Below are 12847 nucleotides of genomic sequence, written 5' to 3' on the forward strand. Positions count from 1 at the left end.
CCGAGGTCCTGACTCTGTAGTCATTAAAAATCCCGTCTCTCGAAAGAGTAGGGTAGTAGTGTAACCCCGGCATCCTGGCCAAATTTCCCATTGACCCTACCAGTTATGGCTTCCTAATAATCCCCATCTCTGAACTGGCTTCATCACTCTGCTCTCCTCCCCACTAATAGCTGATGTGTGGTGAGCGTTCTAGCGCACTATGGCTGCCGTTGCATCATCCAGGTGGGGCTGCACATTGGTGGAGGGGAGTCCCCATTACCTGTAAAGCGCTTTGAGTGGAGTGTCCAGAAAAGCGCTATATATGTTTAATATTATTATTATTATGTAAAATGCAATAAAAATATCATGTTTGATAAATGTAAAAACTGATAAAGCTAATGCTTTTTTCAGGGCTATATCTACTTTAAAAAAAAAAAGAGAAGTCTGTCGCGATTGTGAAATTTGGAGAACATGCACCAGTGGGTGCCTTCACATCTCCAGCTTCAGTCTCGCCTGTAGCTGCAAGAAGGTTAAAAGCGCACAAGTGATCTGTCTTTGGTCAAAGGAATTGCTGGAGCAGTAGGACGCAGAGCAATATCTAGCAGCTGTAGACGATGTTCGGGGAAGAGATAATTCTGTTTTCAGCACAGGGAGTGAGAATGAGCTCAGTCCGGCTCCCAGCAGAATCCATCCTGGTTTGGTTATTGTTGACTGTGCGTCTGAGGCTCTTTGGATCGCACGTGAAAAAAAAAACAATTGTTCACATCGTGTGACTTCCACGAGAGGAAGGGAAGATATCATTTTTAAAAATATCAGGACTAAAGATTTGGATCTGGGGCCTCATACTTATCAAATTATTAAAATAATAGTTATTTAAATATCAGATTGTGTTTCTGCAACATTTTGTGCACAGTACGCCATCTTTATCTAAAAATAAAACAGTCACAACGAGGCCTTTACATGCAGTCTGGGGTATTTTTCCCTTTTATATTTTTGCCACTTTATATCGAACCTGTTATACTCCCAGAAGTGCACAGTAGATTGTACTTAATAAAAATGTACAATTCACCACTGGTATAAACAGATGTGTGCCGTGTCTGCCTTTGTAAGCATTTGTTTAAAAAATAAGGTCACAATACGATAAAAACACAGAAAGCACAAACTTAATAATACATCGATACAAGATACAAAAGTAGCTATCCTTTGAAAACAGAGAAAACCTTTATATCTACAAAAAACTTGACATTTGTATGTATTTTTGAATTACAAAGCAGACAGAGTAGTCCCTTAATTCAAAGACCAGATCTTGGCCAAAACAAGACAATCAGACGTGAGCTGACTTCAGAACAGGAGCCTTTGCTTCGTCATTTATTGAGCTTTTGATCAACGTCTGAATGAAACAGATTCGCTATTTTGACTATTTGATTCAAGTACCTTCCTTCGAGACGGAGTCAAACCAGAAATCTAAGGATTCCCAGCTGTTTCCACTACAGTCCTCCACTCTACCAGCTGAGCTTTCGAAAGAATGTCAGGTGCTGCTCTCTGTCACATACTGCCCAATGTTGTGCAATGTTCTGGATGATTTAAATCACAGATCGACATCGTTTCCAACTTGTTTCCTTAGTCTTTTTTACCTTGAATTTAACCCACGAACCAGGATTCTACTGTATAAACTTCCAGGGATATTACAAAATGTTTGATGAGGCATCAATCATTCCAGGCGGAAATGGACTCATTTTTTTTCTCGGGGGATCATATTAAACATTTCATTTGGATCGAGTAGAGGATCACCATGAGGAACAAAACTAAGTTTCATTATGTGTTTATTAGAAGCTTTATCACAGCTAATGCATGTAAAGCCTTTAGTATGCGACAGTGAGAGTTCAGTTATGCCTGGGAGTGAAGAGAACTGAAATTTAGTAAATTCATATTTAAATAGATTGCAAATCTTCTAAGTGTTCTGTCACTGCAAAATTACAGGAGTCTACCAGCTGCCAGACGTGCTTGTTTTGGGACTATTTCCAATAAGTATCACATTAGTAGTTGTGTGTCCTTACTGGTATCTTTTAAACTGTGAGGGACATTCGGTTATATACAAACGAGACAGAGACACAGTAATAATCCTATTTTACAGTGTCCTGCATTTTAATTTACTGATCAGATAAATTGAAATGTTCTGATTCAGAACCCCTGCAGTTCATACTAATTAGAACTCAACAATGCTCCTGAGTCCTGAGCACTACACTGAGCACACGTTCAGCTGGGCTCTGACTTTGTTCAGCATGACTTGTTGTTGCATTTGAGCTCAGAGCTGGAGATGATCTCCATATTCTACCGCACTAACTAGTCCAAAACATAGTACACAGTACACACTTTTTAAGTGAAGTCAGGTTGTTAAAAAATTAAACCAACGCCCTGTCACAGAATCATACCCCGGTCTCCCGCGCAACAAGCGGGGGTACTCAGCACTGTACTAACGAGGAGCGCTTGTCCGCAGCTCAGCGTGAACTCTGTTTACTGTCAGCAGACATTTCCTCATTTCAAAAGACGTTTTCACCTGCTCTCAGCTTTTTATAGACGGTCATAAACGCTCAAGAAGTAATTCATTTCAGTTTGAAGTCTGTTTCTGTCTCTTGATGAAGAAAAGCCGTGCGTGTGAGACTCCCTCTCTGAAGACGTTTGCCGTCACCCTGCAAGAGAGAAGATCCATCAATCACCGAGGCAACCACTGAGACAATTAACATTAAACACGTGAAATGAGAGATGTTTTCTACCTAGGGATTTTATCGTTTCTACTCTAACTTCTTTGTCAGAAGTGGAATTTGAACAAACACCTCAAGGAGAAACTGCAACCTGAATGCACCGCCTTAGACCACCAACCATCCTGCCTTTGTTCAGCATGACTTGTTGTTGCATTTGAGCTCAGAGCTGGAGATGATCTCCATATTCTACCGCACTAACTAGTCCAAAACATAGTACACAGTACACACTTTTTAAGTGAAGTCAGGTTGTTAAAAAATTAAACCAACGCCCTGTCACAGAATCATACCCCGGTCTCCCGCGCAACAAGCGGGGGTACTCAGCACTGTACTAACGAGGAGCGCTTGTCCGCAGCTCAGCGTGAACTCTGTTTACTGTCAGCAGACATTTCCTCATTTCAAAAGACGTTTTCACCTGCTCTCAGCTTTTTATAGACGGTCATAAACGCTCAAGAAGTAATTCATTTCAGTTTGAAGTCTGTTTCTGTCTCTTGATGAAGAAAAGCCGTGCGTGTGAGACTCCCTCTCTGAAGACGTTTGCCGTCACCCTGCAAGAGAGAAGATCCATCAATCACCGAGGCAACCACTGAGACAATTAACATTAAACACGTGAAATGAGAGATGTTTTCTACCTAGGGATTTTATCGTTTCTACTCTAACTTCTTTGTCAGAAGTGGAATTTGAACAAACACCTCAAGGAGAAACTGCAACCTGAATGCACCGCCTTAGACCACCAACCATCCTGCCTGGGGCTTTTATATGGAATTATGTTTTATTTCTTTCTACTTGTTGAAAAGAAAAAAGTGAAATCATGTAATTAGGGAAATGTCTTTTGTTCATAGGGAAAACTAGTACGAGCAAATGTAAAGTTTAGAGCAGCGCTCAATAAAAACGATCAGAAACCGAAAGCGCTTCTTATGCGGATCAATATATTCCGATACCGCTGGTTCTGCAGAAGAAATAAGAATAGCCGAACTCCAAGCACTGTGTTGCCATTACGGCTACTCTGGCTGCAGCTGCTGTAAGACCTAGTCAGCCGGCACAGAAAGTTGTAGGAGGTCAGACTGGTTGGCACTGTCTAAATAACAGTGTGCGAATTTAAGCTTATGTATTACTATATACAATGTAATACATGCTCTAAAAGCGTTAATCCTGCACTGGCTGCTATTTGAAACGCCTTCATCAAAGACGCGAATTAGAGATTTATGCAGCTGGCTTTTATGCTTCACAATACATTGCAATCAGGAAAATAAACCAATTAGAATAATGCAAAACAATGTCTGTTCTTAAAAATGATAGCTGTTTTACACTGACGTCGCTCTTTATGAGATAATCCAGATTGTGAAGACAACTGCACCCTAGCAGATCAAAATATTACACAAAGGCTGTAAAGGACACTCTGAATCGATCCGAAAATTTGATTTCCGCGAACCGTTTAGGCTCCAACAGGGAACTTGGCGCTTCTCCTGCAAAGCATTTACTTTACTGGTGCTTTTAACAGACCGTTTTATTTAGCTCGTCAGGATGGCTGAGTGGTCTAAGATGCCAAATTTAAGAACTTTTGTCTTTCCTTGCTTGGGTGTCCCGGTCCTCTGAATAGACGGGTGGGTTCATATCCCACTCCTTACAGCTACTATCTTGCATGTTTTCCGACTGTTGTGCTTGCTAACACGGAAAAAATGGAGAAACCAGTTTGCGGGCACATGATAGGCAGGGAAATGCTTCGTGAACTCTTCAACGTGATCAGCAGAAAGTCAAATAGGCTTCGAATTCTGCCTTAAGAACTGTTTGGGCTGCCTGTAATCTGGAAAGATTTACTGCAAGGTATGCATTCAAATGTGAGAGACCATAATAAAAAAAAAACAGAAGAAGATTTATTAAAACATTGTTTTCCTTGCAGTTTCTCCTGTATTTCACTAAATGTGGCATTGTGAAATCAACCTGTAGCCCTACGGAATGCAGTCACTCTCCCAGTGACAGCGGCAAGAGCCGAGATGATAACAGTATATCAGAGCTCGAACAGAGTAGAACATTTATATTAAACTTTCCTATGTGCCTGGCCTTACTGAAGTATTTGTAGCTGTATTTCAGCTTCTGTCTATTTCTATATTTTACAGTAGATAGTGTTTAGCCAGAGAAGAGAGATACAAGCGCTATACCCCCACAGTAACCCTCGATTCCAATAACCTTAACTAAAGCAGGAAGATCAGTTTCTGCTCGACACAGCTGTTTTCTGAACTGCAAATCTCCAACACTGACTGGAGGGGCTGTGTGTCCAGGCTGAGCGGTTATACAGTGCCTTGCGAAAGTATTCGACCCCCTTGAACTTTTCAACCTTTTGCCACATTTCAGGCTTCAAACATAAAGATATAAATTTTTTATTTTATGTGAAGAATCACCAACAAGTGGGACACAATTGTGAAGTGGAACGAAATCTATTGGATTTTTGAAACTTTTTTAACTAATAAAAAAATGAAAAGTGGGGCGTGCAAAATTATTCGGCCCCCTTGCGTTAATACTTTGTAGAGCCACCTTTTGCTGCGATTACAGCTGCAAGTCGCTTGGGGTATGTCTCTATCAGTTTTGCACATCGAGAGACTGAAATTCTTGCCCATTCTTCCTTGCAAAACAGCTCGAGCTCAGTGAGGTTGGATGGAGAGCGTTTGTGAACAGCAGTTTTCAGCTCTTTCCACAGATTCTCGATTGGATTCAGGTCTGGACTTTGACTTGGCCATTCAAACACCTGGATACGTTTATTTGTGAACCATTCCTTTGTAGATTTTGCTGTATGTTTGGGATCATTGTCTTGTTGGAAGATAAATCTCCGTCCCAGTTTCAGGTCTTTTGCAGACTCCAACAGGTTTTCATCCAGAATGGTCCTGTATTTGGCTGCATCCATCTTCCCCTCAATTTTAACCATCTTCCCTGTCCCTGCTGAAGAAAAGCAGGCCCAAACCATGATGCTGCCACCACCATGTTTGACAGTGGGGATGGTGTGTTGAGGGTGATGAGCTGTGTTGCTTTTACGCCAAACATATCGTTTTGCATTGTGGCCAAAAAGTTCGATTTTGGTTTCATCTGACCAGAGCACCTTCTTCCACATGTTTGGGGTGTCTCCCAGGTGGCTTGTGGCAAACTTTAGACGAGACTTTTTATGGATATCTTTGAGAAATGGCTTTCTTCTTGCCACTCTTCCATAAAGGCCAGATTTGTGCAGTGTAAGACTGATTGTTGTCCTATGGACAGACTCTCCCACCTCAGCTGTAGTTCTCTGCAGTTCATCCAGAGTGATCATGGGCCTCTTGGCTGCATCTCTGATCAGTCTTCTCCTTGTCTGAGCTGAAAGTTTAGAGGGACGGCCAGGTCTTGGTAGATTTGCAGTGGTCTGATACTCCTTCCATTTCAAGATGATCGCTTGCACAGTGCTCCTTGGGATGTTTGAAGCTTGGGAAATCTTTTTGTATCCAAATCCGGCTTTAAACTTCTCCACAACAGAAATTACGGACCTGCCTGGTGTGTTCCTTGGTCTTCATGATGCTCTCTGCGCTTTCAACAGAACCTTGAGACTATCACAGAGCAGGTGCATTTATACAGAGACTTGATTACACACAGGTGGATTCTATTTATCACCATCAGTCATTTAGGACAACATTGGATCATTCAGAGATCCTCGCTGAACTTCTGGAGTGAGTTTGCTGCACTGAAAGTAAAGGGGCCGAATAATTTTGCACGCCCCACTTTCAATTTTTTATTTGTTAAAAAAGTTTCAAAAATCCAATAGATTTCGTTCCACTTCACAATTGTGTCCCACTTGTTGGTGATTCTTCACATAAAATAAAAAATTTATATCTTTATGTTTGAAGCCTGAAATGTGGCAAAAGGTTGAAAAGTTCAAGGGGGCCGAATACTTTCGCAAGGCACTGTATGAGAAAAGACTCAGCGAGCTGCAGGTGCGGCTCATTACTCTGCGCTCCCCATGCGGAATGCGCGCATCCTCCCTCCTTTATTACCTTCATACACTCCTCTCAAACCACAGCAAACTCGGTGAACATTTACTGGGTCTTTCTTTCCGAGATCACAGGCAGAAACAATAAACACGCGAAAAACAGGAAGGTATTCCTGATCGTAGGCGAAGATGCGCAAAAAAAAAATAGTTATGGCAATGTTGTTACAAAAAAGAGACAAATGAACTTTTTTATTTCATTCGAGCTGTAAATTTGAAAATGTTTTATTTTCAATTATCTAAATAATACAAAACACAATCACTCATCGTAAGCGTCTGACCATTGATATTCCGGAATTATAAGCCCGTACACAGGCATTGCGAAATCAAACGCTCACAAGCAATTCAACGAATATGATGCCTTTCAGGGGCCGAATATTAAATACGAGTCATCGTGCGGAGCTTTTTCCTCCTCTACCGCAGTCTTTGCTTCGGACCGCCCCTTTGCCGCATGTGCGCTTTATTTTCGATTTTCGAATATCTTGAAGAAGTCTGGCAAGCGAGGACTGCTGGATTATTGACGTGTAAACATTGGTTCAAAATCAACATCCTCTGCTATTGCCGTTGCTTCTTTGATAGTATCTTCAAATTCCTCATCTGACTTTCAATATCGAGGGATATTGTGCATAATACCATACTATCTGTAGCTTTCTTTTGATCACCTGTTTTATTAAAATGCCAGCCTCTTTTACAGTTATTTTAGATGTTTGGCAAGGTGTAATATCCTCCCTCGCATCCTCAGCTAAAATATTTTAAAAGTACAACAAAATTACATTATATTGAACAGCACTAGGTTAACATTTAGAATTCAAATTAAGGTAAATATACGAAAATATTAAAATATAACTCCGGCGATCTGTCGTTTTTGCTTGTCAAGTTCTCAGATAATTTTGCATTGTATTTTTAATTATTTTAGCTGAGGATGCAACAGGAGTATAAGTGAATTTTCCCGCCACACATTGGGACATAAATTTCCATTGGTAAATACTATCTGCTTGAAAGTTTCCCTTGTCGGTAATTATTGGAAATTCCCGGTAATGTTGACTCTACCGCAGTCTTTACCTCTGACCAACCCTCAATTGTTTACTACTGCAAATATCAAAATAGTTAAGGTTTTGCGGACAAATTAAATATCTGTGGTGATGATATTCACTATGGGAGGAAGTGCGTCCCTGGGTGGGCTCAAAACACCCAACGTTGGGTAAGAGCCGAACACGCCAAACAAATGCTTACCTGCCGCTTTTTGCCATTTACATACTTTTGGTGAACACAAAATTCGCTCACATTTCATCTTTCGTAAGATATAAAATTTTAAAAAGTTCCACAAAGGAAATGAATACATGCATTAAACCAAATCAAGCCCTCTGTGAGTGTCCCAAATGATCTGTTCTGTAAAACAAGACAGGAAGAAAGGTTTCGCTAGAATTTGAACGCACGATATCCTCTTTATTAAACAGGTGCTTTTACCAGCTAAACCACAGCTCCTGCAGAGCACTATTCTTACAGCCATGTGGACATACAGTATGAGGTCCTGGGTTCAGTCCCCGGCATCTCCACGTGCTTTATATTACTCTGCTCATATCACAATCTTCTGTTGAGTGAGAACTCTTTGCTCGTGTTCATGGAGAGCCAGGTTTACACAATCAATTAAATTAAGACACATTCGAAGTGCTACAGTGTTTCTCTGCTTTTTCAATTATACCTCCAAAACATTTAGTTCTGTTAAATACCGAAATTCATATTCGGGAAATCCAGAGAACGTCTTCACACTTGTCGTGGCTGCTGCAGAAAACACCTGTTGAATCTCACTCGGGATTTCTTGAGAGATCATTCAGCGAGCGAGTCGTAATTAGGAGATAATTTGGTAGAACTCAGGATTTTTTTCCTTGGTGACAATGCGCTTCCGCAATAAATCATAGACTCTGCTTTCAACATAGCTGCACCAGGCACTCGGACACAGATAAACACAGGGATTTAAAATTCAGGAATATGAATGGTCAGCTGCTTCCATTTGGGGTTTTTACATTTCGTATTTAGTGATTTTTGTATCAATCTTTTAAAAATGCATTAAAATGCTAACAATATGTAAAATAAAAACAACAGCACCGACAAATGCTGGGGAGACGGGTAGTTTTTTTTGTAATCAGATTCCAATGTCGAATACTGTGTGTGAGAGCTTACTGAATGTAACTTTCCTTTTCTTATATTTTCTGACGACTATTCCAAAGGCACCCTGTCAACTCCTAATACTCCTACACTGACCAGACTAATTGAAATGGTCTGATTCAGAGCCTCTGCAGTTCGTGCTAATTAGTACAATGCCAGTACCGTACTGACTACTACGCACAAGTTCAGCTGTTCTCCATCTTTGTAACGTGCAGTATTTGCATTGCTATGGAGCTCAAAGCAGGAGGTGATCTCCAGACAGTAGTGTTAAATTGTCTGCAGCCTCATGCAAATTTCGACAATTTATCCAACGCGTTTTCTATAGCTTCAGGGGCAGTTCATTTATATAAAGGAAGATAAACCGTTATAACGCAATCTGAACCAGGCAGGAGTTGAACCTACAATCTCTTGGTGAAAAGGTTTTACATCACTGGCCCTGGTCTTATTACTCCATTGTGAGCTCAGCGACACTATTAGTAATACATTGCCCCCAGTCCAAAATTTCTAAGTAAAAAAAAACATGTTTTCTACACTTTTGTCTGTTTAAAAATATGAAGACAAAGGGTTTGTGTGTGGGGCTAAAATTCTGCTTCATTTTGAATGCAAATAAAAACAATTTTCTTCCAATAAATCATACATTTTGTTCCATCCTTCTTACTATACTTCTCTCTTGTAGTAGTAAAACATTTTGATTGAAACCGAACAATACATTAAAGTTTTCATCTATATACTTATGCTGCTACACGTCCGGACCCCCGCTGAACGATCACCAATCAATAACATTTGAACTCTGCGATATAGGCTCCTGCGCTCCGGATCATGTGTGAGAGAAGACACTGAAATAGTCGTGTTGAAGTGGATTTTGCACCTGCGCCAATGCTGTAGTGGTATTATACAGACGCCCATACAAATCCATCACACGTTGGAAGCTCTGGAAGGCAACGTAAAATATTACAAGTAATAGGTTTATTCCATGCTGAAAAAAAGAAGAAGAAAGAGAACACAACGTTTCGGCCATGGAGCCTTCTTCAGGTGTGAGAGAGACAGGGCAGTAGGCAAAGAGAGAGACAGGGCAGTTTTGCCTACTGCCCTGTCTCTCTCACACCTGAAGAAGGCTCCACGGCCGAAACGTTGTGTTCTCTTTCTTCTTCTTTTTTTCAGCATGGAATAAACCTATTACTTGTTCCTTTGCAGCCTACGCATGCTGACGCAGCTACCCACCTGAACTACAACGTAAAATATTGTTCTGCCCGTTGGTTGATGAGGTATGCACGCTATATTTCAATTTAAATATACATTGAACCTATCAAAAAATCGATTTTGAGTCAATGTAAAAACTGATAAAGGTAATGCTTTTTTCAGGGCTATAGCTACTGTTTTTTAAGAAGTCTATCGCGATTATGAAAATTAGATAAGGTGTACCAGCGGGTCTTCATATCGCCAGCTTCAGTCTTGCCTGTAGCTTGCCTGTAGCTGCGAGAAGGTTAGAAGCGCACGTGTGAGCTGTCTTTCGTCAAAATAATTGCTGGAGCAGCAGGACGTAGAGCACCATCCAGCAGCTGTAGACGGTGCTCGTGGAAGAGCTAATTCCGTTTTCAGCACAGGGAGTGAGAATGAGCTCAGTTCGGCTCCCAGCAGAATCCGTTCTGGTTTGGTCACTGTCAGACTGTTTGGATCGCAATGTGAAAAAACAATCGTTCTCATCGTGTGACTTCAACTAGAGGAAGGGAAGATCTCATGTTTAAAAAAAATCAGGACTGAAGATAACGGGAACTGAATCCGGGGCTTCACACTTATCAAATTATAAAATAATAATTATTAAAATATCAGGTTGTTTTATGCGGCATTTTGTGCAAAGTACGTCGTATTTATCTAACAAAAGAACAACAGCCTACCTCAAGGAGGGCTTTACACACAGTCTGGGGTATTTTCCCCTTTTACATTTTTGCGATTTTATATCGAACCTGTTATACTCCCAAAAGTGCACAGTAGCTTGTACTGTGTGTCCTGTTTGCCTTTGCAAGCATTTGTTTAAAAAATAAGTTCACAATACGATAAAAATAGAGAAAGCACAAACTTAATAATATAACGATTCAAAATTAAAACCAAATCATAAAGTCAATTAAGTACCTAACTTTTGAAAACACTTTTTATCTACAAAAAACTTGACATTTGCATCTATTTTTGAATTACAAAGCAGACAGAGCAGTCCCTGAATTCAAAGAACAGATTTGTTAAAATCCTTTGTACCACTTTAGATTGATCTCAGTCAGAACAAGACCATCAGACGTGAGGGGAATTCGGAACAGGAGCCTCTGCTTCGTCGTTTATTGAGCTTCTGATCAACGTCTGAGTGAACATTATTTATTGTCTTTGATTAAAGTACACAAAAGGCACCTTCCTACAAGCCGGAGTCAAACCAGCAACCTAAGGATTCAACACTGTTTCCACAACAGTTCTCCGCTCTATCAACTGAGCTATCGAGGGGATGACAGGAGTTGTTTCCTCACACATACTGCCCAATGTAGTGTTATGTTCCGGGTGATTTAAATCCCACTTTAACATCAAGTTTCCAACTTGTTTCCTTAGTCTTGTTTACCTTGAATTTAAGACACGAACCAGGATTCTACTGTATAAACGTCCAGGAATATTACACAATGTTTGATGGGGCATCAATCACTCCAGCCGGAAATTGACTTATTTTTTTCAAGAGGGATCATATTAAACCTTTCATTTGGATCGAGAAGAGGATCACCATGAGACACAAAACATACCTGTCTTTTTTCAAAATCGAAGAATTCTTGAATTTAAGACTACAACGAACTCAGCCCGCAGCTCCTTAATTAACCTGTTCTTAACTTCAAGGAACCCAATCCTGCGCCCTCTAGAGGTTACTGAAATAGAGGACTGACTGAAATGAAGAAATTCAGAAGCAAACTAAGCGGAACACTGGATCAAATTAGAATATTACCCTTTATAGTGGGAATAAAACTGTCATGACATAATTAATTTACGCATCAGTTGCTTGGAATATCATTGTAATATTTAATATTGTAATATTTTCCTGTCACACCACTTTTATTAATTATGAAGTTTATCAATACACATTTATTTAAAACAATGTCATTTATTATTAATACAGTTTCATTCCGTCTTTATTAGAAGCTGTATCACAGATAATGTACGTAAAGCCTTCAGTATGCGATTGTGAGTTCAGTTATCCCAGGGAGTGAAGAGAACTGAAATTAAGTAAAATGACATTTAAATAGAGTGTAAATCTTCAAAGTTATCTCTCACTTCAAAATACTTACAAGACCCGATCAGGAGTGGGGCTTGAACCCACATGAAGATTTGTCCATTGGATCTTGTCCAACACCTTAACCACTCGGCCATCCTGGTCGGCACCTTTGTCTCTGTTGTTTAACATTTCAATATGATTCAACTATTCTAAAAAATCAACCAGGGCCCTGTAACAGAAACGTACCCCGTTCTGCCGCACAACAAACAGGGGTACTTAGCACTGTTCTAAAGAGGAGCTGTGTTTAATGTCAGCAGACATTTCCTCATTTCGAAAGACATTTTCGCCTTCTCTCAGCATTTTAAAGATGCTCATAAATGATCAAGAAGTAATTAATTTCAGTTTGAAGTCTTTTTCTTTTGTCTCCGCTTTTGATGAAGAAAAGCTGTGCGTGGGAGACTCCCTCTCTGAAGAAGATTGCCTTGCTGGTCACATTCCTAGGCTCATGACAGCATTTACAAACACTCACCACTGTGTTGGCAGGGAAATGAACCCAGGTCAACTGCTTGGAAGGAAGCTATACTCACCACTATACCACCCACCGTCACCCTGCAAGAGAGAAGATCCATCATTCACCGAGGCAACCACTGAGGCAATTAACAGTAATTAACGTGAAATGCAAGATGCTTTCTACCTAGGGAT

The sequence above is a fragment of the Lepisosteus oculatus genome, chromosome 14 (assembly GCF_040954835.1).
Source record: "Lepisosteus oculatus isolate fLepOcu1 chromosome 14, fLepOcu1.hap2, whole genome shotgun sequence".
NCBI lineage: Eukaryota > Metazoa > Chordata > Actinopteri > Semionotiformes > Lepisosteidae > Lepisosteus > Lepisosteus oculatus.